The sequence below is a fragment of the Rhamphochromis sp. 'chilingali' genome (genome assembly GCF_963969265.1).
Source record: "Rhamphochromis sp. 'chilingali' genome assembly, chromosome: 19".
Lineage (NCBI taxonomy): Eukaryota > Metazoa > Chordata > Actinopteri > Cichliformes > Cichlidae > Rhamphochromis > Rhamphochromis sp. 'chilingali'.
Genome location: NC_137946.1, coordinates 5,298,643 through 5,320,145, shown reverse-complemented (window position 1 = coordinate 5,320,145; position 21,503 = coordinate 5,298,643). Strand labels below are relative to the sequence as shown.

At 37.3% G+C, this 21,503-nt stretch overlaps 1 protein-coding gene and 1 long non-coding RNA gene across 3 annotated transcripts in view; one reads left to right on the top strand and one right to left on the bottom strand.

Annotated features, from left to right (window-relative positions):
* The window catches only part of opcml (opioid binding protein/cell adhesion molecule-like), a 269,728-nt gene that overhangs the window by 231,090 nt on the left and 17,135 nt on the right, over positions 1-21,503 (bottom strand). The gene's annotated exons all lie outside the window — the stretch shown is intronic.
* LOC308386876 lies at positions 16,170-20,016 on the top strand. 2 transcript variants are annotated; one of them, XR_013969862.1, is made up of 5 exons: positions 16,170-16,437; positions 16,852-16,915; positions 17,289-17,441; positions 17,812-17,899; positions 18,492-20,016. It is a non-coding gene; the product is annotated as an uncharacterized lncRNA (long non-coding RNA). The 2 variants fall into 2 exon arrangements; XR_013969863.1 differs by having other exon boundaries at positions 16,852-17,441.

The window sequence follows — 21,503 nt, the reverse complement described above, 5'->3', positions numbered from 1 at the left end:
TCCAAACACGCTCCTTCCGGTTCTCATCTCTGATCGCCCAGTTCTACAAGCTGTTCGTTCTCATTTACGTGCCCCACCCTTGAACTGTGTAAGAGGAATATTCTAATGTGTTTATGAGTTATTTTATGTTTATGCTTAATTTTTAGTTGGTTATTTTAATGTTATGTGTTTCTGTCTTTCAATTATGCTCGCATGCCTCTAAATGTTTGGTTTTGTTGATTATTTTAATATGCCATTAGCCTGCCAGGGACTAAAGCTGAAAATTAGTCACACTTACTTAATTTACGTGTTCATCTCAATTAATATACATTGTCCCTTTTAAATAAATATAAACATAAGAAAACTCCACACAAAAAGGCAAAGTCTGGATTTCAATCCAGGATTTCACCATGAGTGGATCAGATAATATGCTCTAAGTATTGCTTTTTTAAAGCCATTGATGGTGTATGTTGTGCTCATGATTTCTGAACACAACTGTAAAACCAGCTAAACACTGTTGAGCCAAAACACTTGGTGCCATCAGTAGGCAGAAGTACTTCTTTTTCAGGACAATCTAAATAGTGGCACCTTATTAAAAAGAAATGCTTACTTCTAAAAACTGTTACAAAGATTCTTACAGCAGACCATTGAGCCTAAATACAGCTTACAACATGTCAGAACTGCCTGAAGAGCAATGAACATGAAGTTCACTGTCATGGACTTTTCTCCACACCTCAACACCACTGACCATTGACACATTTTAAATGAAAAAAAAAAAAGTTACACATTACAATGAATAAAGAACTGAAAAAGATCTATGCACCTGAATATTACTCTACTCTAACATTAGACATCAGCATAAATAGCATTGCCTTGTCTGTTGCCTGTCCTGTCTCTTTTCATACTTGTATTCCAGCTCCTGCAATGGCGCCCCTCAAGTCAGACGTGTTTGCTTGCTCCGCTCTCAGATGCCGACTTGTTGTTTGTTATTGTTTACTTTTTGCTCTGTTTGCACTGGATAAGTGCAGTGCACTGTTAACATACCCGAGACAGGCACTACTTGACATCGGTAACTCATACAATCCTCAGGACTTCACCCTTCCACTGGAGCTTCAAGTCATTGTTCGCGCCGGTAACCTTTTAAAAATAGCTAAATTTGTGGGAGGAGTGAGAGTTAGCCACCTCCCACTGAACCAGTTTGCTGTTACAGTTGTTGGTGTCTTTGGTTTCTTATACTGTTCTATTTGTTTACATTTTAACATATATTGTATTCTCCCAGATTAACTCAAAGAGATTTCATTCCATGAAAAGAGAATGCTTGAATGCACTTTTGTGACTTTTTTTTAAACCATTCACACATTGCACAAAAAGGGCGGGAAACAAAACAAACATTTAAGATACAACTTAATGAAATGTAAGACAAATAAAGATTGAAACAGACACCTGACATCATGCCAAAGAGATCAAACTGCAGACCTTGCCAGGTCCTACAAATACACCTTGATGTGTAGTTGCATAATTTAAAAGGTGCTCCACAGATTTATCTCGGCATGCTATAAAACTCTCAAACTCTTAACAGAGACTGTCTAAAAATGTTTTCATGTGTTTCATGAGTCCAATGTGTCCTTGTTGACTGGACAACAGCACAGAAATTCACAATATTATGTTTTCATATATATTTTCACCTTTTCATTTTGAAGTCTCCACATAACACAGTAGTATCATAACTTTGTTACCAGACATGCTGAAGTCAAATTGGTCAGCTTTTGTGGGGCATATGGGGATGTGTTGCTGCATCCCAGTAAGTGGCTTCTTAAATGATTCCGGAGGCTGTTAATCTACAGGCCCTACTGTGGGTTTAAAGAGAAGAGTACCTTTTTTTTCTTGTCAATATGTTTGCAAGTATGATATGTGAATCAGAATGCTAAAAGTCTCAGAGCAAACATGCTATTCTTTGCATATTCACTTTCATCTGATTGGCATTCAAAAAAACACAACTGTCATATAGTTACACTCCATTTCTATTCTTAGTCTGGCATTTCTTTTAAACAGTTTCTGCAGAGGGAGAGAATTCAATTTCACCTAACCAATCACTAGAGATCAGCCTGGCAGTGATGTAAGCAGACGCATTATAGGAGTCAAATACTGTACTGAAAGAATCCTGGATCATAATACATGGGATAATTCTACAATGATGGTAGAAGTGAGAAAGAGAGATTGAAACTTTGCTCATCTATAACCTCCTAATGCTCATCCCAAGCCCAGATAAATGTATATGGTTGCATCGGGAACAGCATCTGGTGTACAATTATGTCCAGACATAAAGATCATAAAGGACTCAAAGTGAGTAGAAACAAGGAATAATACATGTGGTAGAAAAGTGAACATTCATCATTATCAGGTTTAGGTCTAATCAGTGTGGTTTGCCAGGGGAAAATGGAGGTTTTAAAATTTCCAAGTAGAATTTGAAAAGTTTAAAAACCATGGTGTAGAGAGGTGTTGGATAAGCTCACTTTGAAGGATATTGATTTCAGTTGTTTTCTATTGTGTTGCGGTTATATGGTTAACATTATGAATATATATCAGCACACCAGCAATGTCACTGACTTCAGTACAACTAGAACCTTATACCAAACAGGTTTCTGTGAAATAAGGTAACTTCACACAGACTGATCATGTGAGTCATCCCCCCAGAATCCAGGGAAGTCCATCTTGAGCTATGTCCAATGTCCACTAGAGCAGGGCGATATGACCAAAAATATTTATTATGATACACGATACATACATTTGAAAACCGTAATACTATGCTGAAGCACAGTAGGTATCATTCCGCGAGGCTCCTGCCTACGATAGCCGTAATGCTCCGACAATCCATTAAGCGGTGCAGGTTTGTAGCTTAGCAAAGTCGTACTGAAAGATTTGACAGAGCGCCGTGTAATACATAAAATCGTTTAGAGGTCAGTAAACACAACCAGAATTCATACATAAGGCACACGGGATTATAAGGGGCACTGACGATTTTCAGAGAAATCAAAGGATTGAGTTTAAGTGTGCCTTATTTTCCAAACAACACGGTAATAACGACGGCCCACTAGCATGCTCTACCAAAAATAGTGCTTTGTTGTGTATCTGAGGGATGAAAGCTAAACCAGTTCCACCACTGAAGTTGCAGCATTTTTACAAACCAATTCTGGTTCATCCGTTTCATTCAACGATCCGCTTTCGCCCTTCTCATGCTCCGTCGCTGCCATGCTTTTTCCGCCATGTGCGTATGAAAACAAAGGCACTGCGCATGCACGTTTTACCCATATTCTATCGTGATATCTCATTTTCTTATCGTTGCCCAACATTATACCTGTATTACCGTGAACGGTATGATATGTCCACTATGCCTTAAAAGCCCTCTGATATTATAGCAAAGCAACCCACACTTGTAAGTTGTTTTTACATTTGATTTATAAAAGCTCTGTTATTTTGTTGGCATTAATAATTGTGTCAATGGTGAAAAGCTGCACTTTGAGAAACTGCTTTATTGGAAGTATCCTCTAAAATCACATGTCTAACAATCTCTATTTTATCACAGGTCATAAACAAGCAAGCGACTATCTTACGTATTACATGAACACATGTGTTGACAAAATGTGTTTGCAATAACAGACGCATTAAAGTGACTTTAACAACATGAATACGGTATAAGCCAAAATAGCATAAGCTCCATTACACGTGCTATATTGGCTCATTGAATCCCAATTGATTAAAGGGCTATGAACCATCTGCCACCTTCTGAAGGCTGCACAAAGAGATTGATGATGTTTATCATGTTTCTATAAAACTGCAGAGGCGGCTTCAGAGCCAGCTCATAACTGGTCTATAAATCGATATCTGTATGACAGACTAGGCAAAGCCGTGTGTATGTGCATGTGTGTATGTGTGGCCGTCCATGTGCACTAGGCATGTGCTTTGCTGAGGTCTGAAATTGAAGCATCTGCTACCAAGTACACCCATTCCAAGTGTGGAAACGGGTTTCAAGCAAACCAATAACTCAACTGAAAATGAACAACCCTAACTGCAGAGACATGCAAAATAACTAAATAAGGACAAATTCAAATGCAGTGTCCACATACAACACAGAGGTTTTCACAAATATTCAAACAAAATGGATATGTTTCAATACTGGTACAACACTGCTCTGCATTCGCTCTGAGAAAGTGTGGAGTACTTTCATCCTCAATGTATTTAGATGAATTCTAATCATTTATGAAATGTTCTCACCTCATCAGGACACCATCTATCCCCATTAAATCTGCACCATTTCATGCAGATAAAGCTCTTTAATTTTACTTGCAGTGAATTGTTGATTACCTAAAAATGCTGCAAGGTTTAGATAAGGACCACGGTCACATCCCAGAATATGCATGCAATAAATCTTGCGCTTATCTGTCTCATTAGTCGACTTTTTATATATCTTTATCTCGCTCATCCTTGCTTTTTATAAACTATCACTAATGTACTAATTAACAGCGTATTGCAAGTTACTTTGAAAAAGTAATTAATTATAGTTACTAGTTAGTTCTTCAAAAAAGTAACTGCGCTAGTAACTGAGTTACAAGATTCTAAAAGTAATTAATTACTTGAAAAGTAACTATTGCATTACATTATTTAAAAAAAAATTAACCATGGGGTCCAGGTTATAAATGGCCATTTTTAGCTACTGTTGATGTTCCCTCTATATTTTACCTTTAAAAATTATTTACTTTGCCTTGTTTGGTATCATTCTTTTCAGCACAACCTCACGTGTCTGAATTTACAGTTATGTTTTCATTTTGACATACTGTATTAACACAATTGATCTAAAATCAGACGAAAAAACATAAAATCCGAGTAGAAAAAGTTATATTTTTTACTGTAACAACAACAAACATGTTTAATGAATTATATTTCATAACGTTAAATGCAAATATAAATTGTCAATTTTAAAATCATATGCACAAGTTTTGCAAACAACAACGTTATTTGCATCCATTTACCTTTTACCTTGATTTTTTTAATTACCATTTCAAACTATTTACATAACAATCAGGTGTTCTGCATTCAATAAGATGCCACACAAATTATAGAATAGAATAGAATAGAATAGAATACTTTTATTTGTCAATTTCTTCAAATGTACTTGCCATACAAAGGAATTGAAATTACGTTTCACACTGTCCCATGCGTAGACATTGACAACAATAAGGTGCAGATGCACAACAAAACAAAAAAAAAAAAGTAATTTTTTTTTTTTTCTAATTATTTGTACCACTCCAAAAAAGCAATTTCTGTCCACTATAAAGGAGAACATCACAGCCTGATACCTGCAGATCTGACAGTAGCAGGTGTATCACTCCTGTATTCATTCAGTGCTCGCCTCATTGTTCTGACACACAACACAAAACTATCCACAACACTACACGCTAACTACACAAGACAACACATTAACTACACACTCCAAACATGCCAAACGTCACAAATCTCTCACATCTCAAAACACGCGCTCTCTCTTTTTCTGCTGTCTCTCTCTCTCTCTCTCTCTCTCTTGCCGTCACTCCTAAAACTTCCGCCTCTTCCTAAACAACCAAATGTCATGTTGCTATATAATTTTTTGATTGGTCGACATGGTGCATTTTTCCACCAACACGAACGGGCTGTTTTATTGGGTTTTTTGGTCACAAGCAGAACGTGCTTGCTAGCGCTGTCCTTAGACAGTAAACGTGACGAAACTATTGAGGAAAAAACGCTGCATATATATTGTTTATCATGACTCTGGTTTTACGTGGCCTATCAACACAATTTAAAAACTGGTATATATCTCCTTGTTGCTTTGTCATCTTGATGGGGTCATGTGACTAGCTTACCACAACTACTTTACTCTTCCTCAGTCAAACAGCAGCACTCATGCGATTGTTTTGCCCCCTTAGCTCCAGGTGTTGTGCCAAAAAGTGATCGTATGCTAGAAAGTGATTGCTGGTCGCGGGAGCGCGCACAGCTGCTTAAAGCTGTAGCGCCCAGATTACTTGCGTAGACAGCTCCTTCCGTGCAACTGATATGAGGTGAGGTAAGCTGAACACAGCTTCAACCGTCTGTTTGTTGAAAAATAGTAACGGACCGCACCGCATTTTCCTGTTAGTATAACGGTAACAGCATTGTAACGATAAAAATAGTAATTAGTTAGATTACTCGTTACTGAAAAAGGTAACGCCGTTGGTAACGCTGTTACTTGTAATGCCATTATTCCCATCCCTGCTAATTAATTACATTTCCTCAAAAACTCTACACACATTACAAATTGTGCAATTAGAGAGGACAAACCATAGCAACTCTTTACTACTAGGCTGAACATCTTTGCCGCCATTATCTTCAGATGCTCGATTGGAAATTGTTTTGCACACACAGCAAATTGTTTTTAATTAAAAGACTAAATGTTTGATTCTGACTTGTTTTCATTCATTGATCTTCACGTGAAAAAAACCCAACAAAAACAACCACACCTGATTAATGCTTCTAAGTTTAGCAAGAAAGCAAGAGTTGACTTTGGCAAGCACTAACCAAACCAACATTATAATTTGATTTAGATAAATCCTATAAACATATGTCTTAATTTAGAGGAGTGAATAATTTTTCTTTGGTTGACACATGTTTTATAGTCTTAGTTTCATTTTATATATAGTTTATATATAGTTCAATAGAAGCATTTCAAATGGCTTCAAAGGAGTTATGGCATGTACATCTGTAAATTAGCTCCCTCCTGCATCTGCTCTGTTATCTGATTTACAAACCATACTATGATTTTATATCTAGGAAACTGACCCCTCCTCTCACAGATGAAATTGATTCTTTTGATGACGAGGTTGTGTGCACAGCACCAGATTTCTTGCCTCTCAAGTTCTCTCTCTTGTTAACTCTGTACAAGGTCCAACGAACACCAAATAAACAAGTGTTTACCAATCACTCAACAATGATTTGTATGTGTGTCCCTCTCTGAGGGAGTGCAAAGGCCTTGTGCTTTTAAAATGCTGACCTTTGTGGAATCTAAAAATATATTCTGAACTTAACTGCATGGATATTAAAGCTTAAAAAAAAGAGAGACGCACAGAGAGACAGAGAGAATACATTTCACAATGTCACATGGAGGTGAATAGAAAATGGACTGGTTCTTTTATAGCACTTTTGTAGTCTACTGGAGCAATCCGATTCCTTTATACAAGATGCCTAATTCACCCATTGTTACAAGCACTTTTTTTCTACGCCTAAGTGCTTTCTATCTAATATTCACAGTATTTTCTATATTTTGCATGCAAACTGGAGCAGCCAGGGATTAAACCACCAACCTTCTAGTTAGTGGGTGATCTGCCCTACCTCCTACTAACTTATAACAAAAGCTCAGTTTTACTTTTTTTTTTGAATGGTTGCTGTAACTGAAAAACCAGACATTGCCCTCGTATATAAAAAATAATAAAATCCAATAACTCTTTGCACTTCAAGCTCAGGCCTGATAATGCTACAACCCTCCAATGTAACACTAATGACTTGAACTGAAATTGCACACACTTTCTATGTTGTAGAAACCTTGCTGACCCTGTACTCCCTCATGGTGATATATTTTCTTTCAATGCAAACTGAACCACAAATTACCAAATTATCTAAACCACACTTTGAAATTGAGATTTTGTATTTTATTTTTGCTGAATCTGTTTTTCCTGTAAGGCTACTGGGAAAATATTGCTGAAAACTTGCTTTGTTTGTGTGCTCCTCCCGTTTGTGTTTGGGATGTATTTCTACTAGATAGGAGCAAATAAAACTCTGAAGCTACATTATGTAATGTAAGGCAGCACACTGGGGGCCTGGCTCCAGCAATTGTTAAAGCTGACAAGCATGAGCAGGGATTCCCACTTAGAACTTCAGATAAAGTTGCCTATTGCTGCCAAAAAATGCATAAAAATGCAGAAATTTTTGCCATTTCAACATTTAAAATGTTTAACCATTGATGCTAAACATGATTAGCAAAAATATGCAGTGTATATATTTTATACAAGTGGATACATCATGCTTTGGTACATTATACATGTAACTCACTGCTATATCTAGAATCTTTTCTGTCTTTTCTTCATCTATCCTTATAACTGTTTGTCCAATCTACAAATATAGTGTTCATGTTGTTGATTGATCTCCATTGACAGAATAAACCATATTTGTATAACTATAAAACAATTCTTACAAAATGTGCTTAACAGTTCTGGCTTAATCAAATTTCAGGAACTGATTTCTAAAACCACAGTCACACAGGCCTTGAGAATGGTCAGTGATCTTCTGGTAACCACCAGTAGGAAAAGAAAAATATAGATTCCCGATTGGTTTGCTGAAATTGCTGGCTCACCAACTACTCACCAAAGGGTAGAGAAACTGTGAAAAACGCAACACAAACCTAAAATCATGACTGTTTCCCTTAAAATTATAGCTGTGCTTTTTGAAATCAATATATTTCAAAAGGCAGCAACAGTAAGGCACAATTTGACTTGGAAGGCCAATGTTCTCTATTTCTGGTTTGCATCACATTTTTTTCACGCATCATTACTGCTCAGTGGTTAATTAGTAACGGTCTATTAACTTGACCTTTTCCATGAATATTACAGGTGACTGCAGCAATCTACTAGTGATCAAAGAAATCACAGGTAGGTTTTTGGTGTGGTACATTTTTGCAATGAATTTTAGGTTGCCAGTGGGTCACCATCTGGTTTGTCTGCCCGTGTGACGAAGTCTTACCTGACATCAATATTTGCACTTAGCTACACTTCTCAATACATCTTATTGGTTTGCTTCTATCTATTTGAATGAATACCATTGGTTGATTTGATCCCTCATTTGACTGGTTTGCCTTATGGTGTTCTTTACTGTTGACCTGACCACTGACACTGACACTTCCGGTTTTATTTTTTTAGTCTCTTGTCTCACATGCATTACGTTCAGTTGTGCTTCCCCTGTCGCATTAGTTAGTAAAGTCAAGCGTGCAGCTGCCAAGATGCCACTTGCCACCAGTTTGGCCATATTTCAGAGCTGCAACATCACTGGAGTGCCCAAAAGCACAAGGTGTGCTTTTGGGCACACCTTGTGCCCAAAAGCACTCAGAGACACTCAGAGACATGGCCAAGGTAAGAAAGGCTGAAAGACGACCACCACTGAACAAGACACACAAGCTGAAACGTCAAGACTGGGCCAAGAAATATCTCAAGACTGGTTTTTCTAAGGTTTTATGGACTGATGAAATGAGAGTGAGTCTTGATGGGCCAGATGGATGGGCCCGTGGCTGGATTGGTAAAGGGCAGAGAGCTCCAGTCGCCAGCAAGGTGGAGGTGGAGTACTGGTTTGGGCTGGTATCATCAAAGATGAGCTTGTGGGGCCTTTTCGGGTTGAGGATGGAGTCAAGCTCAACTCCCAGTCCTATTGCTAGTTTCTGGAAGACACCTTCTTCAAGCAGTGGTACAGGAAGAAGTCTGCATCCTTCAAGAAAAACATGATTTTCATGCAGGACAATGCTCCATCACACGCGTCCAAGTACTCCACAGCGTGGCTAGCAAGAAAGGGTATAAAAGAAGAAAAACTAATGACATGGCCTCCTTGTTCACCTGATCTGAACCCCATTGAGAACCTGTGGTCCATCATCAAATGTGAGATTTACAAGGAGGGAAAACAGTACACCTCTCTGAACAGTGTCTGGGAGGCTGTGGTTGCTGCTGCACGCAATGTTGATGGTGAACAGATCAAAACACTGGCAGAATCCATGGATGGCAGGCTTTTGAGTGTCCTTGCAAAGAAAGGTGGCTATATTGGTCGCTGATTTGTTTTTGTTTTGTTTTTGAATGTCAGAAATGTATATTTGTGAATGTGGAGATGTTATATTGGTTTCACTGGTAAAAATAAATAATGGAAATGATATTTGTTTTTTGTTAAGTTGCCTAATAATTATGCACAGTAATAGTCACCTGCACATACAGATATCCCCCTAAAATAGGTAAAACTAAAAACAAACTAAAAACTACTTCCAAAAACATTCAGCTTTGATATTAATGAGTTTTTTGGGTTCATTGAGAACATGGTTGTTGTTCAATAATGAAATTATTCCTCAAAAATACAACTTGCCTAATAATTCTGCACTCCCTGTACTGGGTAATATAGAGAAATTACTGCACACCTGTAAGGACTCTGGCTGCTCTATTTTTGAAAAAGTTATCCTATTGATGATTTGGAGAGTCGTGAAAATAGAGCACTGCAATCATTTTACATTAATATGAAAGCACTGAAACATTTCTGATCCAGTTTAAGATAAGAATTTTCCTGACTTTTGATATGTTTTTTAAGTGAAAGAAAGGATAAAGATAAAGATAAGGATAAGGATAAGCTTTATTTGGCAGTTGCAGTTGCCCGCAGCCGAAAAACAGACCTAGATGACCATACATACAACACATACAATACATACAATATACATTGGGGGGACAGGTCAGACTAGGCAGCAAAAAAAAAAAGGGGGGGGGGGGGGGGGGTAGACAGTGAAATATATAACATATGGGGGCAAGTTCAGGAGAAAAAAAAAAAGGTTTCTGCCCATAGTGACTCTAACAAGTGAGTCATCATGAAGAGAAAACACAAAAAACTCCATAGCACATAAAACTCCATAGCACATAGAAAGCAGTTACCCTCAGTGATAATCAGAATTGATAATCACTATATAGTAAGCATGTCAGGCACCAAAATACGTCCAAGGTGCCTGACATGCTCACTAACTTTTTGGACCAACAACAAATATCTCTGCCTTTGTCTCTGCTCACTTCCAAAACGCTTTGAGACATCCTGCAACTACTAGAAGCAGCTCATTAGTTTGTGAACAGTGGTCAGTTCATCAGAGGAAAATGACCAATACAACCGTGTATCAGCTGTGCTTGTGCTGATATAATGCCTATTGAAAATTTAGTTGATATTTTTAACAGAAAAACAATGAACTTCTAAAAATATTCAATAGTGATCAGAGATTGAATATCCAGAATATTTATGACTATGGTGAAAATATTACACGAGGAGTACAAAATATCAAAGATACTGTTATAATTTATGTTATACTGATGAAGAGCTCACAATACGAGGGCTCACAACTTACAATGTTTATAATGTTTATATAAAACCATTTTCGGCTCCAAGCTAGTTATGCCGAAGTAGAGTACCAGAGACTTCACCTGGGACTTTTGGCTGGGTTTTCTTTAAGGAATTTATTATTTGTTTCGCTCCTCCTAGATTACAATCCATACAGTACATGGAGGTGACCATAGCTGGCTCAGGATGTGTGTTTGGCAAGGGGCCAAGCAATGGAAGTGTGCCGTATGAAGCTTTGCCAGCCAAGGATTCCAACAGGAGTTCATTCTCCCAGATTTTGTTGAAAGCTGGAAAAACAGCCAGTTGGGCCATATTCTAGTTGAGTTGAACACATCTAGAGCACCCAGGAGAGGTGAATGGCACTAGTGGTGACAGCTGTTGGTGGTGGATCTATGAAGTGGAATTCGCCAGTGTTTACTGACACAGGGCAGAAGACAACTACCAGGCACATTAAGTGTTAGTTGTCAGAATTGTCATAGAAGATTTCACTGCAGCCTGGATGATCTTTCATTGCACTCTGAATGTTATATGTAAACTTAGAAAATTCATGATTATATATCTGTCCTGCACTATAATCCATGTCTAGTCATGCTATAGATTTACCAGTTCCCAAGCCAATAACTGAACTGTTACAGGTCTCACAGATCCAAAGAGTAACATCTTCACCTGAAAGCTATAAATTTAGTGCATGATTCTTATTATTCTCAATGCCAGATAAGGGACACTGGACAGCCAGTACACAGCAAAATCTCCAGTGTTAAATTAACACTAGAGAGTGTCTATATGGGTCCACAGCTCTGAGTGTTAAATACAACACTGTTGAGTGTTAAATTAACACTTTTGACAGTGTTATATGTTTAAAAGTAACCTAGTCAGTTTTGAAGATTAACCATGGCTAACACTGAGCAGTGCTGATTTTCTAACACTGGAAAGTAACTCAAAATGTTAGAAATATTCCAGTGTTAGAAAATCAGCACTGCTCAGTGTTAGCCATGGTTAATCTTCAAAACTGACTAGGTTACTTTTAAACATATAACACTGTCAAAAGTGTTAATTTAACACTCAACAGTGTTGTATTTAACACTCAGAGCTGTGGACCCATATAGACACTCTCTAGTGTTAATTTAACACTGGAGATTTTGCTCTGTAGAAGGTTAAAAACACTCAGTCTCAATATAGTATGAGCCTTGTAGGAGTAGAGATGGATCGATCCGATATTACATATCGGTATTGGTCCAATACTGACGTAAATTACTGGATCGGATATCGGAGGGAAATAAAAAATGTAATCCGATCCATTAAATATCAAAAAGCACCTCACAAAACTTGCGACACGGCGTAACTCGGCTCATAACTGTAGCACGTTGGAGCAGTATGCATTACGTGATAGAGCGGCTGTGTGTATTTGTAGCCTCGCTAGCAATCCGGCATTTCATCTCCGAGGAAGTGATCCCAGAGAGAAGTAAAGCAAGTGTGTAAGTTCATCTCTGAATGTTTGTAAAGCATTCCTGCGTTAAGCTTAACAACCGATACATGGAGCGACTGCCTCTCTCCCCCTCCCTCTCCTGCTGCTACTTCAATCATGAAACTGATCAATTGTCATGGTCTGGGTCTGATGACCCAGAGCTCATGTATTTCTTGTATATGTTTTTTCCATATGTTATGGTGGTTTTCTCTCCCTTTTTGTCCTTTCTCCCTGGGTGCTCCTGGATGTTTTGGGGTCGCTGAGGGGACTGCGACCCGGAAGTGTTCCCGCACTGGGGACTGCCGCACCTGCCGCCCATTAGCCCTCACCAGCTGCAGCTGATGGCTTCAGGAGGGGCGCCTTATTTAAGAAGGTGGCGGAGCCCCAGTCGGCGCGGGATTATACTAAATCGAACCTCCGTAGATTAGTGTGTTGTGATCGGCTTCGCCACTAAAGGCTGCCTGCTGAGCTGTGTGTGTTTTTGTGTCACCAGGAGTCGGGAGTCAGGAACGTCGTCACGAGGGGAAATCACGGAGTGGAATCGGGTTTTTGGAGTTGTCACCTTTTCACTGCTATGGACACGTGCACTGTGTGGGATTCTTAGAGGAATCGCCACAGGAGTCACAGTGCTTGAATTGTATATAGTTGTCGTTTCTGTCCACTCGCCATAAATAAATCCACTGTCCTTCACTTAAGTCTCGCGTTTGGGCCCTACTTTCTCTACAACTCCACGGTCTGCCGTCGCAGCCCGTGACATCAATGATCACCTGATCTGCTTTTCTGTTGCGAGTCCGTCTCTCTTGTTTGTTTTTGGCCCACTTCGTGCCAGAAAGAGGAAACCAGCGGCTGAACAACAGCAGCACGTTTAACCTTGATAAGCTGTTGTTAGAATTTATTTAATATTACTTTCTACTCGAGGATCTTTTTCTACGTAGCTGACGGCTGGTAACTGTGCAGGGGCAGATCTAGCAAAGTTTAGCCAGGGGGGCCGATAGGGCATTAACAAGGAAAAGGGGGGCACAAAGACATACTTTTCTTTCTTATTCTCATTTAAAATGTCTAGCTTTTAATAAATAATTATCTGAATCTTACACCCAAAGTGTAAAATGTATAGAAGTCCATTACTGTATATAGTAACTGTTAAGTCTAATATACCCTAGTAAGCTATAGTACTTTTTCCTTTGGGAAGGTACGATCTGTGCAGTCTGCAATTCTGTTGAAGAAAGATGTTAAATCTATTTAATTATTCTTCAAAATTAATTGATTTCTGTGCATTTTTTTCCCCACACTGCATCAAATTAAAGTTGATTACGTCGATTAAGCATCATGAGGTGAAGGGTGGTTCCCTACTTTTTGGTTTTTTTTGCTGGGAGTTTTAGAACCCTATTAGTTAGGTTGCTTACTCTTTAAAATACCAGAATAGGGAGGATGGTGTAGGTTTAACTTTATTAGATTGATCAGTATTGCTGAACTATGAAATATTTTGGGTGCAGTATATTTTTTGCATACAGGTATAACAAAATAGCTTTAGTGTTTTGTTTTTTAACTTGAGTATAAACTTATACAAAAAGCAGCAAGATATTAAAAAAAAGTTTTATTGATTAAAAAAACACTATATCGGATTCATATCGGTATCGGCAGATATCCAAATTTATGATATTGGTATCGGTATTGGACATAAAAAAGTGGTATCGTGCCATCTCTATGTAGGACTGAGAGGCATGAAATGTTGCTGCTGTACCATAAATAACCTGCAGTTTCATTTTAAATGTTTAACACAGCACACTCTGAGATAAGTGGGCCATGTATCATAATTATCTCTTCCCAGCAAGTACACTATTAAAGGCATACGTGTCAGTTTTTCTCCTGAAAAGAACAAATAATAATGATAGAATAATGATATTGAAGTTCAGCGCTTAATTTGTCTTTTCAAAAATCTGAGGCCCATTAACTGATGGGTGGATCTGCTTATTTCTCAGATGAAAAGCTGTGTTAAAAGCTAGGCTTGCTCTATTTTTCTTAAATATTTGTCCCATAGCCAAAATGTTTGTTTGATTTATCCTCACCTCTTAAAACTGGGCTGTTTCCCCAGGTGATGGAACAGATGGAATATCTAATTAGTGCACTTTCATCTGCACTTTTTTTTTTGACTGATTTCAAAAACAATGAAGAGCGTCACATAAACATTTTCAGTGACATACAAACATATGCAATATGCCAATATTGTAAACTTAAAGAAAAATAAGATGCTTGTTGGGTGAAAATGATAAGATTAACAGATCACACACAAGTGTGATCTAACATCCATCACCCTGTCAGATCAAATCCAGAAACAACAATTCATCTTGCTTTAACCCTTTAAAGCCGGTAGGAACGGGCACGCTCCGTTTTGCATAACTATTTTTAAATCCCTGTTTTTTGCATATGAAACCGGAGGAGTTGTACTTACATCTTATGCCATCAGCTTGTCCTAGGTCACAGTTTCCTTCCACATAAAGCTTTGCAAAAATTGCATAAAAAGCGTTTGCAGCAACAAAAACATAATATTCCTGAAACACGCTTTGCCGATCCGATCAGCTGTTCATAACACTTCCCACATTGATAAAGAAGTCAGCGCAAACGATCGCATGTCCGCTATTTCCTGCCTGAAACCGGAAGTGACGTAAATGTAGTTTTTTACTTGTAGGCCTTATGAGCCTATACTGGTGTTTATATAAGTCATGTTTGACTCTATACTTTTCTGAATAGTTTCTGGGATGCTTAGAACTCGAATTGCACTGCTGGAAATAGTTTATTTTGATGCACATGCTGTTTTCTTTGCAAATTTGCATCATAGGATTGTTTTTCATTTTCCTGCAGTATATAAAAATTGCTGTATCTCACAAATAAAACTATGAAGACACTCAAAATAAATTTCCTGCTATTGTAAACTTTTTTTTGCAACTTTTTTGTATTTAAAGTTTTGAGGGATAAACCTCTTAAATTTCTCCAAGTAGAAATATATGTAAAAAAAAACAAACAAAAACAATTTTCAATTCTTTTGTAGTTTATTGCACTTTTTTGCAATTAATGTAGTTATATGGACTTAATGCATACATATTATTAAAATATGGGCTATAACAGTTGTATTGATGTATAGCAACTTGAAATGCTCCCAAAAGTGGCACTACAGCATGTAAAAATATAAAGTAAGCTCTGGTGAACTTGGTTCTATGGTCTTAAAGGGTTAAACAAGTCCATCAAAGTATGCATACATGGAAAAATGTTAAAAAAAAAAAGGTTTATTTCTTTAAAACCTAAAGGCTAAAGTTACTCTGATCATATTATCAGATATTTACACAGTATTAACACAGAGCTGTTTCTTATTAATTGAGTTGGTCTACTTTAACAATACAAAAAATGGGCTGAAAATATACACGCGCACACACACACACACACACACACACACACACACACACACACACACACACACACACACACACACACACAAACACACAACTACACTAAACATCCATGTGATTGCTACACTGAAAAAAAGGGACTGGCCATCTCTTGGATTTATGTAAGCATCTTGCATGTATTTAACACAATTACCTCATGTTTTAAAGATAAATGTAACTATATAGTGTAAAAACTACATGATATGCAGAAAGGGTGTATTAAATTGTTCATATCATGTTCAGGTGAAGTAAGTCAATAAGATAGCAACGTTAAATCTCGTGAAACCACGCGTGATTTCATCTCGCGGGCTTTGGATCGTGGTTCAAAAAAGGCATCCATCTCAGTCAAGTCGAGCAGCCAACTCTACGTTTTTGGTATGTCTTGATTTTTTGAATTAATATTTACCATATTTCAGCCAAATGTAGTTAAACGTCTAGAGTGTCGCCATGTAACATGCTAAAAAAGAGCCATTAGCTTATTTGCTGTTTTATCTGTTGTCAAAGAATTGGCGCTTTTTCATTTGAATTTGTCTTTGGCACAAGAGCCGTAATATCACATTAAACCTAATTATGAGGCACTCATAACATAATTTGGTTTTCTGTGTGAATAGATTTGCCAACTGACTCTTCAGTTACATTGTGTATTTACTGCACCGTGGTGTTAGTGAGATTTTGGACATTGAACAGCTTTAGCTAATATCATTAGCGGCATTATGCTAGCTTACATCCCTACCCCTCCTGCCCTCATCTGCTGTCCTTTTCTTTTTGTTTTTTTTGCTGCACATTGAGAGACCACATCTATTCTGCATTTCACCAGGAGTCAGCTGATGGATTGTGGGTTCAAGGTGTTATGGTAAGAAAGTATATTCTATTTTCGCTTAAGGTTTCTGTAACTTAATTATAATAGGTTTTGTATAATTATTAGGTGCATGCATACACAAATAGACCACCCTATTAAAACAACTGAGAAATCCAAAATCTGCCATAGGTTTAACTTATACCTGTATGTATTGTCAGAAAGGTGATTACTGGACTCACATTAATGCACACTTGAACTAAAATGAGGTTGTAACTTGTGGGTTCTTGGGTTGCAAATCAGAAACAAACATCTTTGGATTTTTTTAATCCCATAAGATCTGGAAACACAGTTTTTATTCAACAAAACATTACTGATTAACCAAGCACAGTGCCTGCTGTTATTTCAAAATTTCAAAATGTTATTTCAGATAAAATGCAGCATTCCAGTGCATCCCAACCATGCCTTTACAGTCAAGGTTTCTGACGGAGCTGAGTTTCTCTCTGACAGTCTGCTGAAAGTGTTTGCAAAGTGATCGGGGGAACAGTGCACAAAGCTAAAGGATGTAGCTGCCATGATGACAGTAAGAACTTTAAAATTCTTTAACTACAAAGTGTATATGTATTGCATTAGGTCAGTAAAAGATTTTTATGCTGCATCCATTGAAACAGTCAACTATTACCTGTGAGTACTGATTCCACTGAAAGGATGCCATTCTTTTTTGTCATGCATTTACTGGCCCACTGAGAAAAAATTATCTTTTTTTAAAAATATATGTTCTGGAAACTATATATCCATAAAGTTGATGTCAAACAGGAATTTTTGATATTGCTTTGTAGATGCTGGTGTTGCATGTTGACTGGTTTAAAAAGTCAAGTTTTTGTCTGGGATCATTTTCTTCTGTGCTACTGAAAAGTTCACAAATCTCTGTTTTCTTTGTTATAATACTTTAGGATGACATTAATGCTCAAAGGGAGTCTCATCAAAGTGCTCCGCATCTGTGTGAAAGACAATTGCAACATCTTGGTGCAGGAGTTCATGGTGAGTGTTTTATGAGTAGATTGTGGCTTTGCAACATTTAAAAATGCATTTAGTTATCCACTTGATCCTCATTGGACTGGTTAGGACCAGTAGTCCTCTTTAATAATTTGAAGTTCACATGAGGCCTAGTAGTGAACTCGGCCGCCGGCCCTTGAGGCCCCACCCCTACCCCTGTATTAGGGGTCACATCAGTGTGAAAAAACTTTAAATTTGTCATTCTAGTGAACAAAGAAAAATCCCCCCAATATTTACATTAGCTTTTGTTTGGAAAAAAAAAAAAAAAAGACCAACTGACCAACAGCTAACCAAATTGTGGGGCTGAAAGTCTAAATTCTAACATCTTCTGAGTGACATAACCTGGATTTCTGATGGGCCGGTGTCTTTCTAACAAAAACTAATGTAAAGCATTTGAAATTATTATGTTTTTCACTCTCTCTTAGAAACTCTGTTAGACCATGAATGGCAGCATGGCAGGCAACTCTTTGGCTATAGCTATTTACTATGGTTTAAATTACTCTAACATTAGAACTGGTAGATTCAAAAGAGATGAGTTTAAAAGGGAATCTTAAAAAAATGTTTTGTGTTTAACCAGGACTTGACTGAGGCCACTGCACAGATTGAGAAAACCACAATGAACATCTGTCTCCAGAGATGCGCCAGGCAATGACTTTTCTGATGTTGGCATCATCATCGAGGGTATAGTAGTTCTTCAAGATCTGGATAACGTGACCTTTGCAGTAGCCATGCTGTTTGGACCTTTTTTATTCCTTCAATATGAGTTACCCATCACAGCTCTGCTACACTTTTGAGGTGATTCAATGGGTGGTAATGGAGTTGGATGCAACTCAGCTCTCAAGAAAAGCTCACAACTAAGACAAAACTGCTCCTGCAAGGAAAGCTCACTGTTATGCATGCAAGCTGATCAGCTCTAGGTGAGAGGACATTTAAATCTCACACTTGTTCTGCTGCATTTTTGAAGCTCAATTCCAGGAGCAGATCGCAGGGTTCATTTTTATATACTCTGCAACTGCCATGAGGACAAGCTGTTTTTGTTGTTGTTGTTTGTTTTTCCTTTTGCTCTGTGCAAGTTCTCTGTTTGTCTGTTTGGCAGCATTTTTCAATTTCTGTTTGTATTTTTTCTTTTTTTTTACTAGTGAAGAGATGTAGCGTGAACAGTTATACAGTCTAAATATCCCATATGGGTCGTGTGAAATGGTATTTTCAGTTTCATTCAGTTGAAGTAAAGAACGTTGAATATTTCTAAGTATGCTGTTTTGAACCAAGATGTCACAGTATGATCAGTGCTGTAATTTTTGACAGTCACTGTATCAATGTTATTTTTGCGTCTCTTGAATAAAGTTTTTGACCTGCAAGTGCTAATTTCTTTAGTTATTGGGGTAAAATGGGTAATGTTAATAGGAAGGTGTTTGCCAATTCAGTAACCTAATTTAATGTTAATGGAAACTAACATTTCCTCAAATTGTTTAGTTATAATTGTTGTTTAACTGAATCTTGACGTCAGAGGCCTTAAATAGAATGTTTTGTATTGTCCTGTAACATTTTTCAAAAGAAACAGTCTAATTTCTTTGCTGTGATTGATTCCAGAGAACACGGAAGAACTGACATTATTTAACTGTTGATTTATATAGATTCAGTGGAGGAGTAATGTCAGTTTAATTCTTTACCTACTGTCAATGCAGTGAAATTAGACATTTTGTTTTTAAAGGTTACTGGTGGATGCCAGCAACCATCTTGGAAGAGAACAATACAATCTGTTATAAGGCCTCCATTTGAAAATTGTGTATTTGATACTAGAATATAATAGCAAAATGTAATTTGAAGATAACATGTAGTATTTAAGTGACCAAGTAGTATTGGGTAAAAGTTATTGAATGGTGTTGGGATAAAGTGAAAAAATTGTGAAGGATTAAAATATTCCAAGAGCTCAAATTACTTCATCAAAACATGTTTAAGTCACATTTTATCAACACAAATTGCACAGGTTTATTGAACATGAATAAATTGTGTTAATTTAACTCAATTGTTTAAGTTGCTGCCAAAGCAAAACATCTGTGTGCAACAAATGTCCACCATTGAATTAAGTAAATCCAACAACATATTTTTTTCAGTGTATGTAAGAATCAAAAACAAAAAAAGAACATTTCCCCTAGAAATATAATTCTCCATTCAAAAATTTAAAATGGCCCATCTCCACAGTCCTGGACACTGCACTAAATATAACATGTTCAGCTTTAAAGTTTTATTTATATAGCCAATTACCCACAACCCAAGGCTTTCAAGATTTTTATTATTGTAGGATTAAAACCCTAAAATATTAGAAAGATAGTCCCAAAATAATCCCATCAAATCAGTTGACCCGATATAATGTGGCAACACTCGGAAGGAAAAACTCCTTCCTAACAGGAAGTAACCTGTGTCCAACTAGACACAGTGAGGGCAGACATCTGCTGTGACTGCTTGGGGGTGAGGGAAAAGAAAAGACAGTAGAAGGAAACCACTCCTACTATGGGAGAGAGTGAGAGAAGTTCAGAATTTTATAATTACTAATAATCATTAGTAATTAATGATTATTAGTATTCAATAGTTGTGTGTGTGTATATATATATATATATATATATATATATATATATATATATATATATATATATCTGCATAAACACAGAGAGTGAAAAGGGTGGTTGAAGGATAAATGCTCTGTTTGCCACAAACCAAGGAATGAGTTGCAGTGAAAGGCAAGACATCAAAAAAAAAAAAAACAATTTTAAGCCTAATTTTAAAATCAGAGAAATTGTATGTGTCTTAATTCCAAACTTAATTCAATTCAACTCAATTCCTTAATTCCATAAAAGACGACCCTGATGGCTAAAAGCTCAATTTCCTGATCTACTTTTCAAAAATAAATACAAGTTGGCCTGCAGTCTAAGAGCTCTATATGGATAATATGGTACTAGGATAAGGCCTGATTGTTCAAGATTTTATATGTAAGGAGAAAGACTTTCTAAATTTAACAGGGAGTCACTTAGGACAAGGTAATATGCAAATCATTTGGTCTCTATTTCTAGTTCCTGTTGGATTCTCACTGCACCGATCTGGATCAACTGTAGACTATTAAACAACCAGATAATAATGAATTTAAATAGTCTAGCTTAGGAGCGACAAATGCATGAAATAACTTTACAGCATAAGTGTGTTGTTTTTCTCCACTGGGCTTTCTTGTCAGTAATCTTGATTGCTGTCCATGCCTGCCTACTCTGAAAATGATTTTATTTTTAAATTTAATCCTCTGTGTTTTCTTCATTTTATAGAGATTAAGGTCAACCTCCTCAGGTAAATTCCCTAAAGCCTTTTGATACTTTGACAGGATCCTTGAGCTAGCCACTATTTCTAGAATTTCTGGATAATACCTCCCACCCACTCCATGACGTGCTGGCTAGTCACAGGAGCATCTTCAGTGAGAGACTGAGATTACCCAAATGCACCACTGAACGACACAGGAAATCATTCCTCCCTGTACAACTCCTCCATCTAATGAACAGTATACAGTGCAATAGTAACACCCTTTTGCACATCCTATACATTATAC